This window comes from Scyliorhinus canicula, chromosome 10 (genome assembly GCF_902713615.1).
Source record: "Scyliorhinus canicula chromosome 10, sScyCan1.1, whole genome shotgun sequence".
In the NCBI taxonomy this organism is placed as follows: domain Eukaryota; kingdom Metazoa; phylum Chordata; class Chondrichthyes; order Carcharhiniformes; family Scyliorhinidae; genus Scyliorhinus; species Scyliorhinus canicula.
The window spans coordinates 130,355,023-130,369,851 of record NC_052155.1 but is presented as its reverse complement, the minus strand read 5'-3'; positions in this window follow the sequence as shown (position 1 = coordinate 130,369,851).

Genomic DNA, 14,829 nt, shown 5'->3' with positions numbered 1-14,829 from the left:
ACCACAATCCCCACACCTTCCCCCCCAACCCCACCACAATCCCCAAACCTTCCCCCTCAACCCCACCACAATCCCCACACCTTCTCCCAACCCCAGCACAATCCCAACACCTTCACCCCAAACCCCACCACATTCCCCAAACCTTCCCCCTTAACCCCAGCACAATCCCCACACCTTCCCCCTCAACCCCACCACAATCCCCACACCTTCCCCCTCAACCCCACCACAATCCCCACACCTTCCCCCAACCCCAGCACAATCCCCACACCTTCCCCCAACCCCAGCACAATCCCCACACCTTCCCCCCAACCCCAGCACAATCCCCACACCTTCCCCCTCAACCCCACCACAATCCCCACACCTTCCCCCCCCAAACCCCACCACAATCCCCAAACCTTCCCCCTCAACCCCACCACAATCCCCAAACCTTCCCCCCAAACTCCAGCACAATCCCCACACCTTCCCCCTCAACCCCACCACAATCCCCACACCTTCCCCCAACCCCAGCACAATCCCCACACCTTCCCCCCCAAACCCCACCACAATCCCCAAACCTTCCCCCTCAACCCCACCACAATCCCCACACCTTCCCCCTCAACCCCACCACAATCCCCACACCTTCCCCCTCAACTCCACCACAATCCCCACACCTTCCCCCAACCCCAGCACAATCCCCACACCTTCCCCCCAAACCCCACCACAATCCCCACACCTTCCCCCAACCCCAGCACAATCCCCACACCTTCCCCCAACCCCAGCACAATCCCCACACCTTCCCCCCACCCCAGCACAATCCCCACACCTTCCCCCCAACCCCAGCACAATCCCCACACCTTCCCCCTCAACCCCACCACAATCCCCACACCTTCCCCCAACCCCAGCACAATCCCCACACCTTCCCCCAACCCCAGCACAATCCCCACACCTTCCCCCCAAACCCCACCACAATCCCCACACCTTCCCCCAACCCCACCACAATCCCCACACCTTCCCCCAACCCCACCACAATCCCCAAACCTTCCCCCTCAACCCCACCACAATCCCCACACCTTCTCCCAACCCCAGCACAATCCCAACACCTTCGCCCCAAACCCCACCACATTCCCCAAACCTTCCCCCTCAACCCCAGCACAATCCCCACACCTTCCCCCTCAACCCCACCACAATCCCCACACCTTCCCCCCAAACCCCACCACAATCCCCAAACCTTCCCCCTCAACCCCACCACAATCCCCAAACCCTCCCGCAACCCCAGCACAATCCCCACACCTTCCCCCCCAAACCCCACCACAATCCCCACACCTTCCCCCCAAACCCTACCACAATCCCCAAACCTTCCCCCTCAACCCCACCACAATCCCCAAACCTTCCCGCAACCCCAGCACAATCCCGACACCTTCCCCCCAAACCCCACCACAATCCCCACACCTTCCCCCCCCAACCCCAGCACAATCCCCACACCTTCCCCCCAAACCCCACCACAATCCCCACACCTTCCCCCAACCCCAGCAGAATCCCCACACCTTCCCCCTCAACCCCACTACAATCCTCACACCTTCCCCCCAAACCCCACCACAATCCCCAAACCTTCCCCCTCAACCCCACCACAATCCCCACACCTTCCCCCTCAACCCCACCACAATCCCCACACCTTCCCCCTCAACCCCACCACAATCCCCACAAATGTTCCACCCGCAACTCCACAATAATCCCTGAATACCTCCCTCCTGAATCCCAGCATGATCCCCGCGCACCTTCCGCCAACAACACAACAATCCACAGACCATCCTCCACCCCAACACAATCCCCATATACCTTCACGCCATCCCACCACAATCCCCAATCAGCTCCACTCCCAGGCTTGTTACAATGCCCACACCTTCCACCCCAAACTGCACCACAATCCCCACAGAATTCCATCCAACCCCACCAGTAATCCCACACACCTTCCTGCAACAGCACCACAATCCCCACAAGCCTCCCCTGAACTCCACCAAAATCCCCTCACACCTCCCCCAACCCCACCACAATCCCCATACAGCTCCACTCCCAGCCTCACTACAATGCCTACACACCTTCCAGCCCAAACCTCACCACAAAAACGACAGAGTACCTCCCAATCCCACCACAATCCCCACACACCTCCCCCAGGTACCACCACGATCCCCACACACCTCCGTGCAACCACACAATCCCCACACACCACCCACCTACTCCACCACAATCTCTTCACACTCAACCCCATCAAAATCCCCACAGACCTCCAGCCTAAACCCCACCAAAATCCCCTCACACCTCCCCCAACCCCATCACAATCCCTACACACTCCCCACCCCCAGCACAATATCCACACACCTCCCCCATACACCAATGTGGTAAACCACTGTTGCACCTATATTAGGTGATGTATGGTAGGACCTGTACTACAGGTACATCAGTAGTCCCTGCCTGCTGGCTCTGCCCAGTAGGCGGACTATAAATGTGTGTGTCCTCCATGCTGCAGCCATTTCACCAGCTGCTGTGGGAGGCCACACATCTTAGAGCAAGAAAGTCTCAGTTGTATCCAACTCTCGACTTTGGGGAATTGATCGTGCATCAATTTATTGCTCTAAGGTTTTCAAAAGATGGAGCTCCGTATCAAGCCGGATCGCCTGCAGCTGGATACGCAATCAAGCGACGCCAAAAGGGACTTTCAGCACTGGCTAGCTTGTTTCGAGGCGTACATCAGCTTGGCGCCAAGCCCTGTCTCGGAGGCTCAGAAAATACAGATACTGTACTCGAGGTTGAGCTCCAACGTCTTTCCGCTGATCCAGGACGCGCCAAACTATGCCAAAGCCACGACGCTTCTCAAAGAAAATTATGCTCAGAAGACGAACACGCTCTTCGCCAGGCACATACTCACCACTCACTCTCAACTCCCTGGTGAGTCCATAGAAGACTTCTGGCGGGCCCTAATCCCACTGGTCTGGGACTGTGACTGTCAGGCCGTTACGGCCACGGAACATTCAAACCTCCTTATGTGGAACACTTTTGTTGCGGGGATTGGGTCAGACCTCATACGCCAGCGACTATTAGAAAGGGCCATGCTCGATCTCGCAGTGACAAACAAGCTAGCACTCTCCACTAACGGTTGCCTTGCACAACATTCAGGCCTACACCCCCAGCCGCACGGCCCACCCCTCCTACGCATCGTGGACCCCACAGACAGCCGCCCCATCGGGGGCCATACCCAGCCAATACGCCTGCACCACGCGCCAGTCAGAGAAACCCAGGGGTCCCCGATGTTACTTCTGCCGCCAGCAGAAACACCCCCGCCAATGCTGCCCGGCCCACGCTGCTCTTTGTAAGGCTTGCCATGGTGTGCCAGGCCCGTGCAGTCACTGCGATCGCCACCACCCCCCTCGTTTACAGACAATGGGCGCCGCCGCCATCTTCACCTCCCCGGACCACGCGCGGCCAGTGGGCGCCGCCATCTTCCTCTCCGCGTATTACGTGTGGTCCATGGGCGCTGCTATCCTGTTCAACACCCGCCATGTGCGGCCCATAGTCGCTGCCATTTTGTTCTCCTCAAGATCTTCAGGCACCGCCATCTTGTCTACCCCACGGCACATGGGCACCGCCAGCGTTCCAGGACCTGTGCCCCCCCTGGGCTCCCCATCATCCGACACCAGCGACGACCGACCACGACTCGCCTCAGTGACCATCGACCAGTCTCGTCCGCACATCCTGGCCACCGCATCGACCAGTGTGAAAATCAACGGACACGTGACCTCTTGCCTGCTGGAATCCGGGAACCCCAAAAGCTTCATCCACCCGTATACAGTAAGGATCTGCTCCCTCGCGGTACACCCCGCCAACCAAATAATCTCCCTGGCCTCCGGATCTCATTCCGTGGTGATCCGGGGGTACTGTACAGTCAAACTCACGGTCCAGGGTGTAGAATTCAGCGACTTCCACCTCTACATCCTCCCTAACCTCTGCGCTGCCCTACTACTTGGCCTGGACTTCCAGTGTAACCTCCAGAGCCTAACCCTGAAATTCGGCGGGTCCCTACCACCCCTTACTGTGTGTGGCCTCGCGACCCTAAAGGTCGATCTATCTTCCCTCTTCACAAATCTAACCCTGGATTGCAAACCCATCGCCACCAGGAGCAGACAGTACAGCACCCAGGACTGGACCTTCATCAGGTCCGAGGTCCAGCGGCTGCTTTGGGAAGGCATCATCGAGGCCAGCAACAGCCCCTGGAGAGCCCAAGTGGTAGTAGTTAAAACTGGGGAGAAACACAGAATGGTCGTGGACTACAGCCAGACCATCAATCGGTACACACAGCTCAACATGTACACCTTCCCATGCATATCTGATATGGTCAATCAGACTGTACAGTACCGGGTCTTCTCAACGGTAGACCTCAACTCCGCCTACCACCAGCTCCCCATTCGTAAATCGGACCATCCATACACTGCCTTCGAGGCAGACGGTCGCCTCTATCACTTCCTCCGGGTTCCTTTCGGCGTCACCAAAGGGATCTCGGTCTTCCAAAGGGAGATGGACCGAATGGTCGACCAGTACGGTTTGCGGGCCACCTTTCCTTACCTAGGCTACGTCACCATCTGCGGCTATGATCGGCAGGACCATGATGCCAACTTGCCAAATTTCTCCACACCGCCGTTCTCCTAAACCTCACCTACAACAAGGAGAAGTGCGTGTTTAGCACGACCCGCTTAGCCATCCTCGGCTTTGTGGTCCAGACGGAGTCTGGGGCCCGATCCCGACTGCATGCACCCTCTCATGGAGCTCTCCCTCCCTCACTGCCCCAAGGCCCTCAAACGCTGCCTGGGGTTCTTTTCATGCTACTCCCAGTGGGTCCCAAACTAGGCGGCAAGTCCCGCCCACTCATACAGTCCACCCATTTTCCCCTGACAGCCGAGGCAGAACAAGCCTTCGCCCGTGTCAGAGCCGATATCGCCAAGGACGGGATGCACGCAGTAGACAAGACACTCCACTTTCAAGTAGAGAGCGACGCATAAGACGTCGCCCGAGCCGCCACCCTCAATCAGGCAGGCAGACCCGTGGCATTCTTTTCCCGCACCCTTCATGTCATCCATCGAAAAAGAGGCCCAAGCTATCGCTGAAGCTGTGCGGCATTGGAGGCATTACCTGGCCGGCAGGAGATTCACTCTCCTCACAGACCAACGGTCGGTAGCCTTCATGTTCAATAACACACAGCGGGGCAAGAGCTAGAATCTTGAGGTGGAGGATCGGGCTCTCCACCTACAATTACGAGAGTTGCGTATCGCACCAGCAAGCTGAACGAGCCCCCAGATGCACTATCCCGAGGTACATGTGCCAGGGCACAAGTAGACCGACTCCGGGCCCTGCACGACAACTTTTGTCACCTGGGAGTCACATGGTTGTACCAGTTTATAAAGGCCCGCAATCTGCCCTACTCCGTCGAGGAAGTACGGACAATCACCAGGGACTGCCAGGTCTGTGCGGAGTGCAAGCAGCACTTCTACCAGCCGGACCGTGCGTGCCTGGTGAAGGCCTCCCGCCCCTTTGAGCGCCTCAGCGTGGATTTCAAAGGGCCTCACCCCTCCACCAACCGTAACATGTATTTTCTCAGTGTGGTCGATGAGTACTCCAGATTTCCCTTTTGCCACCCCCTGCCCCGATATGACATCTGCCACCGTCATCAAAGCCCTCAACACAATCTTCGCTCTGTTCGGCTTCCCCGCCTTCATCCACAGTGACAGGGGATCCTCATTCATGAGTGATGCGCTGCGTCAGTTCCTGCTCAGCAGGGTATCGCCTCCAGCAGGACGACAAGCTACAACCCCCGGGGAAACAGACAGGTAGAGACAGAGAACGGGACGGTATGAAGGGCCGTCCAACTGGCCCTACGGTCCAGGAACCTCCCAGCCTCTTGCTGGCAGGAGGTCCTCCCTGATGCACTACACTCCATTCGATCACTACTGTGCACCGCCACTAACAACACACCCCACAAACGTCTTTTTGCCTTCCCCAGGAAGTCCACATCCGGGGTGTCGCTCCCGACTTGGCTGGCAGCTCCAGGACCCGTCCTGCTCCGTAGGCATGTCCGACTCCACAAGGCGGACCCGTTGGTGGAGAGGGTGCAATTGCTCCATGCAAACTCCCAGTATGCCTACGTGGCGTACCCCGATGGCCGCTGTTGCACGTTTTGCTATGGGTGGAAAACGCGTTTATTGGGGTGTATTAACTTGCCTCTGTTAAAGGCCATGTGCTTAACACCACTAGGCTCTGTATATGTATTTTTCAGCTCAGGAGTCGCCAGATGCCGTATAGACACCTCACAAATATTCCAAGGTCAGGTTCAAAGTAATAAAACGATACACCGATTAGTAAGTTCCAAACGATCAATATTTATTATACAATTATAATAAATACGCATGCACACACTAAGGGACTAAGCTATGACTAAACTAAGCAAACAGAATACTTAACTACACAGGAACATGCAAGGTCAGGGAGCGAGGCCTTCGTCCCGGTCTTAGTCTGCAACCTTCAGAAAGCGTGCTGGTCACTGGGGGTCTAGCGGGCTTGGTTCGCGTAGCGAGCGTCGTATTGGCACTTACGGTTCGGCGGCTGGTGCTCAACGGCTGGAGTCAGGATACACGTTCAAGGTCTTGGTCAAAGCCGGAGCACGAAACAACAGACAGGACCATGTGTGGGGGTCTACTTTTATAGGGGTCCCCAATGTCCTTGCCTTTTCCTGGGCGGGCTTTACCTTCAGGTATCGATTGGATCGCTTCCAATCGATATCTTTTGAATTCCTCCAATGTGAGGGTCTTTCTCGATGGTGGGGGCGGTTTCTATAGTGGATACTTCTGGTGCCGTTCTGTCTGGACATCCACTCAAGTATCTTATTCAAACCCAAATGTTGCCATTGTGTGTGCCTAGATCTGGACTGCCTCATTAGTATGTAAAACGTTCTGCCATTATCACCTTTGGTTTGAGATCTTCCACCTGGCCAGAAACTGGTTTTGCTGCTTGCAAAATGCTAATGAGTGTTTGCAGGCTGCTTGCCTTGGCTAAACTGTTTTTCCCTGCAGTCTTAGCGATTCTCCATTTTGTTTAGTTCAGTGTCCATTTTAGGTGGCTACAGTGGCTACACCGCCAAGATACTGTCTCCCTCAGGGACCTAGCACCAGCAGGTTCCACGCACACACACCCCTCCGGCCCGGCTCCACCCTCCCCTCCCCCAGTGCTCCCAGCAGCAATCCCCCCAGGGCCATCCGTCCTCCCCTTGCCCACGCCCGAGGATGAAGAGGATTTTGGCATGCTGCCGGAGTCACCGAAGATCAGACCAGCATCGACATCGCCGCCACCACTGCACAGCTCCCAGCAGCACATCAAGGCCCCGGACCGGTTGAACCTCTAACTGGTCCACTGGACTTCAAAAGACATTTTTTTTCTCTCCAATATTGTAAATGTATAACTCATTTGTTGTATATAGTTCTCCACCACCCCCGCCGGACTCAATTTTAACAGTGGATGAATGTGGTAAACCATTGTTGTGCACCTATATTAGGTGATGTATGGTAGGAGCTGTACTACAGGTACGTCAGTAGTCCCTGCCTGTGGTTCCGCCCAGTAGGCAGAGTATAAATGTGTGTGTCCTCCATGCTGCAGCCATTTCGCCAGCTGCTGTGGGAGGCCACACATCTTAGAGCAATAAAGCCTCAGTTGTATCCAACTCTCGTCTTTCTGCAATTGATCATGCATCAACCATCACAACCTCCACTGACCTCCCCCAACTTCACCAAAATCCCGATACACCTCATCCCAACACCAGCATAATCCTGACACACCTGCCTCCCCAATCCCACCATTATCCCCACACACCCCAACCCCACCACAATCCCCACATATCTGTACTGCTAATCCCACCACAATCCCTACACACTTGCTCCCCAATCCCAGTAGAATCCCCACACACCTCTCCCCAACCCAATCACAATGTCTACCCAACTCTGCCCAATTCCACAATAAGCTGCACACTCCCTTCTCAATGCCACCCCAATCCCCTCACACCTGGTCCTCAATTCCATCACAATCCCCACAAACCTACCCCCACCCCACCACAATCCGAACATTCCCTTCCCAACCCCATACAATCCCCGCACACCTGTCCTCCAATCCCACCACAATCCCCACACACCTACCCCACCCCACCATAATCCCCACACACCTGAACCCCAATCCCACCACATTCCCCGCAAACCACCCTCCCCAACATTCCCCTAGCTATGCAGATCAGAAATTCTTCACATTATTTGATTAAGTGGAGCTTAAATGCAGCATCTTTCACTATTTTCACACATGCCCCATCACACCAACTACATATGTACAACCCTAAAACCCCTTCCTCCACTTTAACAGCCCCATTCACATTCAAACACACACCTCTTACTTCAACTGTCTCATTCTGCACGTCTTACCTTATTCACTCTATAATTTTGCAGGATAAAATGCCAGCACCAGCCAAAGGCAAACTTCCAAAGGGGTACCCCCCACCTTTAAACACTTATGCCAGATGATTGATGGAGCACCGACACTGTCACCCCTACATCCCTGTGAACCATCTCACAGACACAACCTTCCCTTCCCTGTCTCTTTCATCCGAATGCTGCGATGCTCCCTCATTCAGAGATTCAACTCCCCTTTATGCTGTACTGATCATTGAAAGTGCCTCAGTCGAAGGATTATGAATGTGAGGAAGAGGACAAGATCTCCCAGGGGTCACAGCAGCATGATGCTGTTACCTCTCAGGACAGCAGCATGCACAAGGCCTCCAACCACACATCCTGTAGCAGTGGAGCAACCGGCAAAGGAGCAATCTGACAGAAGACCAGGGCTACCTCAATCCCACAAGGCTCCTGTAGTAGGGAACCAATCAATCACCCACCACAATCCTTGCCCTCATGGCAGAACTCTAGCGGTCCGACCTTGACAGAGGTAGTTCGAAGCAAATGCCGGAAATCTCTGGTCATTGGCATTCTCTTTCCCCGCTGGTAGCGTACCCCTTGCCCGTGGGTTTCCCAGCAGCGTGGGGTGGTTTCAATGGACAATCCCATTGACAAGTGGCAGAAAGATAGAATCCCACCACCAGCGAACGATGTGTCGCTGAGCAACACGCAGCTGGGGAATCGGAGAATCCAGCCCCAGGTGTTTGTAATTAGAATGACCATAAAACTGCTTTGAAGTCTGACTTTAAAGATGCTTTTTTTCTGCTTCATGAATTCCTTGCTTTTTCTGATTCTGAGAGTGATTGCATCTCAGTGAGACTTTTGTAATTTGCATCTTTAGGAAATTGGGTGGCACTGTGGCACAGTGGTTAGCACTGCTGCCTCAAGCAACTAGCACTGCTGTCTCACAGCACCAGAGACTCGGGTCTAATTCTGGCCTTGGGTCACTGTCTATGGGAGTTTGCACATTCTCCCAGTGTCTGTATTGGTTTCCTCCTGGTACTCTGGTTTCCTCCCACAGAAAAAGATGTGCGGGTTATGCGGATTGGCATGATAAAAAATTGCCCCATAGTGTCCATTGATGTGCAGGTTAGGTGGGGTTACGGAGATAGGTGGAGAGTGGGTCTAAGTAGGCTGCCCTTTCAAAGGGTTGGTGTAGACTTCATGAGCCAAATGTCCTCCTTCTGATCTGTAGTGGTTCTATGGAATTTAGAAATGTATCCCCATTGGCTCTCATTTTCAACTAAGGCCGATCGAAAGTCAATTGTCAGCAGAACCAGCTTCCACCCAAATTGTCTTGCATAAAATCATACCCTGCGTCTTGTTGGAAGGACCAAGGAAATTGCATGAGCTTAATGTAAAGGAATCCCTGACCCGAATATGCAAAGTAAAAAAAACACAAAAGTTTACAGAGTAAAAAATTGGCTCTATGTTTAAAGTTTTGATAATTTATGTTCGAACACGAGTACAGATGAAGTCAGAAGAATTGGAAAAATGAGCAGTGTAACTCTATCAATAAATCATGCAGGATATCATTCAGGTTGTTTTCATCTATATGCAATGGAAATAGTTTAAAGTCACTTGTTTTTGGCAGACATTTTTCAGTCGATAATATTTCAGTAAAACCTTTCTGGCCACCCTGGTACTTACCAGCAGAGACAAACTTGCTAAAAGGTGAAAATGTAACAGTACAATTTTAATTGATGCCTCAGATATATGCTAATCCAAATGATTATAAATTGCTTTATTGCAAACAATCATTCCATGAAAATTTTAAATGTTTATATTGACAGCCCTATGTAATTTGGAGAATTTCTAATGAAATTGCTTTATTCCTTTTTCTTAAATGCCCTCAACACTGATGCATTTTATTTTCATGCCCAGAGATCATTTGCACACGACTGAAATTGCTGTTTACAGCTGTGGCATTGTATTTATGCAGAATATCATCATGGCTTTCCAAAGGCAGATTCTGGATCAATTCTTTCTTCACTAAACCATTCTGCATTGTACTTAGCTCTTCAATCCCTCGTATGATCTCCCATTCTTCAGCTAACCCAGAAGCAATATTCCTTTCCTCCCTTTTCAGGCTCGATCTTATACTGAGGATTATGGACGTCACAGTAGCAAAGTGATTAGCACAGTTGCTTCACAGCTCCAGAGTCCCAGGTTCGATTCCCAGGTGGATCACTGTCTGTGTTCAGTCTGCATGTTCTCCCTGTGTCTGCGTGAGTTTCCCCCGGGTGCTCTGGTTTCCTCCCACAGTCCAAAGATGTGCAGGTTAGGCCATGCTAAATTGCCCTTAGTGTCCAAAAAGGTTAGGTGGGGTTACTGGGTTACAGGGATAGTGTGGAGGTGTGGGCTTAATGAGGGTGCTATTTCTAAAGGGCCGGTGCAGACTTGATGGGCCGAATGGCCTCCTTCTGCACTGTAAATTCTATGATTATAAAAGACACGGGGGAGCCTAACTGTGTGAATGACTTAGGATTTCTGAGCTGGATGCTTAATCTTAGTAGGCTACTTCTGCCTAAGCCACCGAAAGAGGGAAAGTCATCTTTCTGTATAAAACCAAACACCTTACACTGGAGAAAGATTAGTTTTCCAACTTTGAAATGAGTTAAATAGCTTTCAGTTAGGTCCTGGTGGGAGACTCCCCCAGGAAAGTCACTCAGATTAAATTGTTACTTTTTCAGCATGGATCCTTTTTGCCTTGGAGATTCTGACGAGTGTCCAGGAATTTTAAACTTACTCAAGATAACACATACAGTTAATTTTTAGTAGGCTTTTATTGTAAGCATTTTAAAGTATAAAACAGTTACAAAGTCTACAAAAGGTTAGTCTGCAAACAGTTTGTTATTAGTAAGTCTGCCAACAATTTGTTATTAAAATATGTATATCCAGAAGTTATCGCCACTTCAAAACTTTTCAAAGAGTAAGAGAGGCATACTCATAATAATCTCGAGAGGCTTGTTTGATTAAACAGGCAGGGAACATAAATTTGACTCCTCACTCTCCCCTTCTTGGAGAGCTGCAGGAAAGGAATATTGGGTCATTCTGAATGTCCCTTATATATGTTTTCCTTCCCATCTCTATATTAGCCTAATATTCCTTATCTTTGCAGTAAGCAATTTATATCATGTTGTTTCAAAGTTAAGTGATTAACTTTTACTAACAGTTGGAATCTTTAGAAGTCGATTGGTGTTTCTTTTAATATCGATTTGAGTGTCGAACATTTTAACATATGGCCAAATAGAAAGTTACTTTAAAGTGGTTCTATTCTGTTATCTCTTATGGCCCTCTTTCTTTCGGCTGCATTTGCTGAATTCAAAGGGATTTATGATTGTCAAATCAAGGCCCTTATAACTTATGCCCTTCATATTACTTTGGTTCCTGGGTGGCATCAGCAGTGCCAGCCTGAAATTTTGCCCAACCGGGAATAACTCCTTGATGCCCACCCAGAACGGTCTCCCGTTTCATCTAAATTGTGTTCAATATTAAGAAATATATTTTTCTAAATTTTGAATTAATGTTGTATGTCCTAGTGCCAGGATCCCAAATAAATTCAACACTCAAATGATGCCTGTCAAGTTCAAACTTCCCATGCAATTCCCACAGATTCATGATCCTTCACAGATAACAAATGGTCACGTTCAATTAAACTATTTCTGTTTACTCAAATTCTTATTCTATCATTTGCATTCCGATAAACTTTGAAAATGTTGGTGTTACCACATTAATCTTTATTCTAGAAATAATTGCTGCAGTATTCAGTATTTAGGGGCAGCAGGGTAGCATGGTGGTTAGCATAAATGCTTCACAGCTCCAGAGTCCCAGGTTCGATTCCCGGCTGGGTCACTGTCTGTGCGGAGTCTGCACGTCCTCCCCGTGTGTGCGTGGGTTTCCTCCGGGTGCTCCGGTTTCCTCCCACAGTCCAAAGATGTGCGGGTTAGGTGGATTGGCCATGCTGAATTGCCCGTAGTGTCCTAATAAAGTAAGGTTAAGGGGGGGTTGTTGGGTTACGGGTATAGGGTGGATACGTGGGTTTGAGTAGGGTGATCATGGCTCGGCACAACATTGAGGGCCGAAGGGCCTGTTCTGTGCTGTACTGTTCTATGTTCTATGTTCTATTCAAACTGCAAATCAACAACTGTGCATTTGATGGTATTTGCTACCAAAGTTTTGCCATCAGCAAATCTGATAGCTTTCACTGTTTGACCTCCAACTTTCACTCCTTGCTTTGTCATATGCTCCAGAGAAAATCAATAACAAATAACCCAAAGGCTGCAGCTGGTATGATTAAGCTATTACCTGATAAATAAATCTGTCTAGTTGTGAAGATTTAGGTCCATTTTATTTCAGCACCCGGATGCTTGTTCAGACTTTCTTCAGGCTTCATCGCTCAGCATATGCTTACCGGCAGTGATTGCAACTTTTAGTAGTCATGTAACATGGACGATGTTGCTCTATTTTTGTTCTGTGCAGCCTATTCATTCAAATAAATGGAACCTTTAATATTTTTGTTTTGCATGGCTATGTACACGCAATATCTTTAAGGGCTAACTTTCGTTCAGCCTGCTTGCAAACGTCTGGTTTACTGCAGTTTAACGGAAACATGACACATCAACCAGGCATTATGTATTCTGCCTGATTTTGCTGTCTTCAATAGAAAGCAAAATTGTTTGGGATTCAACAGGAGGGTGATCAAATATCAACCTTTTTATGCCAGCTCTGAAGGTTATAATCAGCCCACTCTGTCGGTAAATGTTCATTCCTCCTCCAGCCATTGAGAGAAACTCAGGAAATGTATTTGACTATTAATGGAGTATCAGTCGCCAGAAGGCCACAAGGCCCAAGTAGTTGGATTAGATTTGGATTTTATCTATTGTCACATGTGCCAAGGTATGGTGAAAAGTATTGTTATGCGTACAGTCCAGTGACATTGTTCCATACATGAAAAAAAAATCATAGGACATTGATAAATACACAATGTAAATACATAACAATGTAATGTATACAATACAATGTAAATACAATACGCAATGTAAATAACCAGGGGCTGGTTTAGCTCACCAGGCTAAATCGCTGGCTTTTAAAGCAGACCAAGCAGGCCAGCAGCACGGTTCGATTCCTGTACCAGCCTCCCCGGACAGGCACCGGAATGTGGCGACTAGGGGCTTTTCACAGTAACTTCATTGAAGCCTACTCGTGACAATAAGCAATTTTCATTTCATTTCATTTCACATAGACACAGGCAATGGGTGAACATACGGAGTGCAGTACTATTCAGTAGAGAAGCTGTGTGAAGAGATCAGATCAGCCTATAAGAGAGTCATTCAGGAGTCTGGTAACAGCGGGGAAGAAGCAGTTTTTGAGCCTGTTCTCAGACTTTTGTATCTCCTGCCCGGTGGAAGAAGTTGGAAGAGTGAATACTGGGCAGGAGGGGTCTTTGATTATGCTGCCCGCTTTCCAAAGGCAGCATGAGGTATGAACTGAGGAAAGGAGGAGAATCCGCATGGAGCTGGCAGGTGACTGGATATAAAACATTTCAAATGTATTTGGACCACTCTTCGTTTGGTCGCCAGGCATCTTTTTTTAAATATTATTTTTTTTAAATTTTAGATTACGCAATTATTTTTTCCAATTAAGGGGCAATTAAGTGTGGCCAATCCACCTACTCTGCACATTTTTGGGTTGTGGAGGCGAAACCCACGCAGACACGGGGAGAATGTGCAAACTCCACACGGACAGTGACCCAGAGCCGGGATCGAACCTGGGACCTCAGCCAGGCATCTTTTAATGTTTGAATTTGAGTGGGGTCCTGGCACAAGGTCCACATCCAACATTAATTCAAAATTTCAAAAAGTGTATTCCTTAAAATAACACCATTTGAGCTGACCAATATTGCTGCTGCTGAATTTGTTGGCAGCAATTACATTTTGTCAGCAACAATTCCCATGACACAGGCACAATGACACGTTGACAGCATTAATCTGTAATTGCAAACTATCATCGTAACTTTCTAAACTAACACTGCACTGAGATCTTCAATAAATGTACAACTGGGATCAATTTAAATATTCTCTGTTGATGGAAACAGACCTCAGGAGGGGAGGCGAGATAGGTACAAATCTCCTCAGCGTTGCCTCCATTGCTTTGCCAGCTTGCATATGACATTTATACCTCGATGAGTGTAAATATTACATAATTTTCTCTTCAGATAGTACTTTTTGATATGTAAAGCACGGAAATATATTAGCTCAAAAGGAAAAACAGATGCCACCTGAGGCCATGATTTCTTAATTTGCAACTGGACATTGGGAGG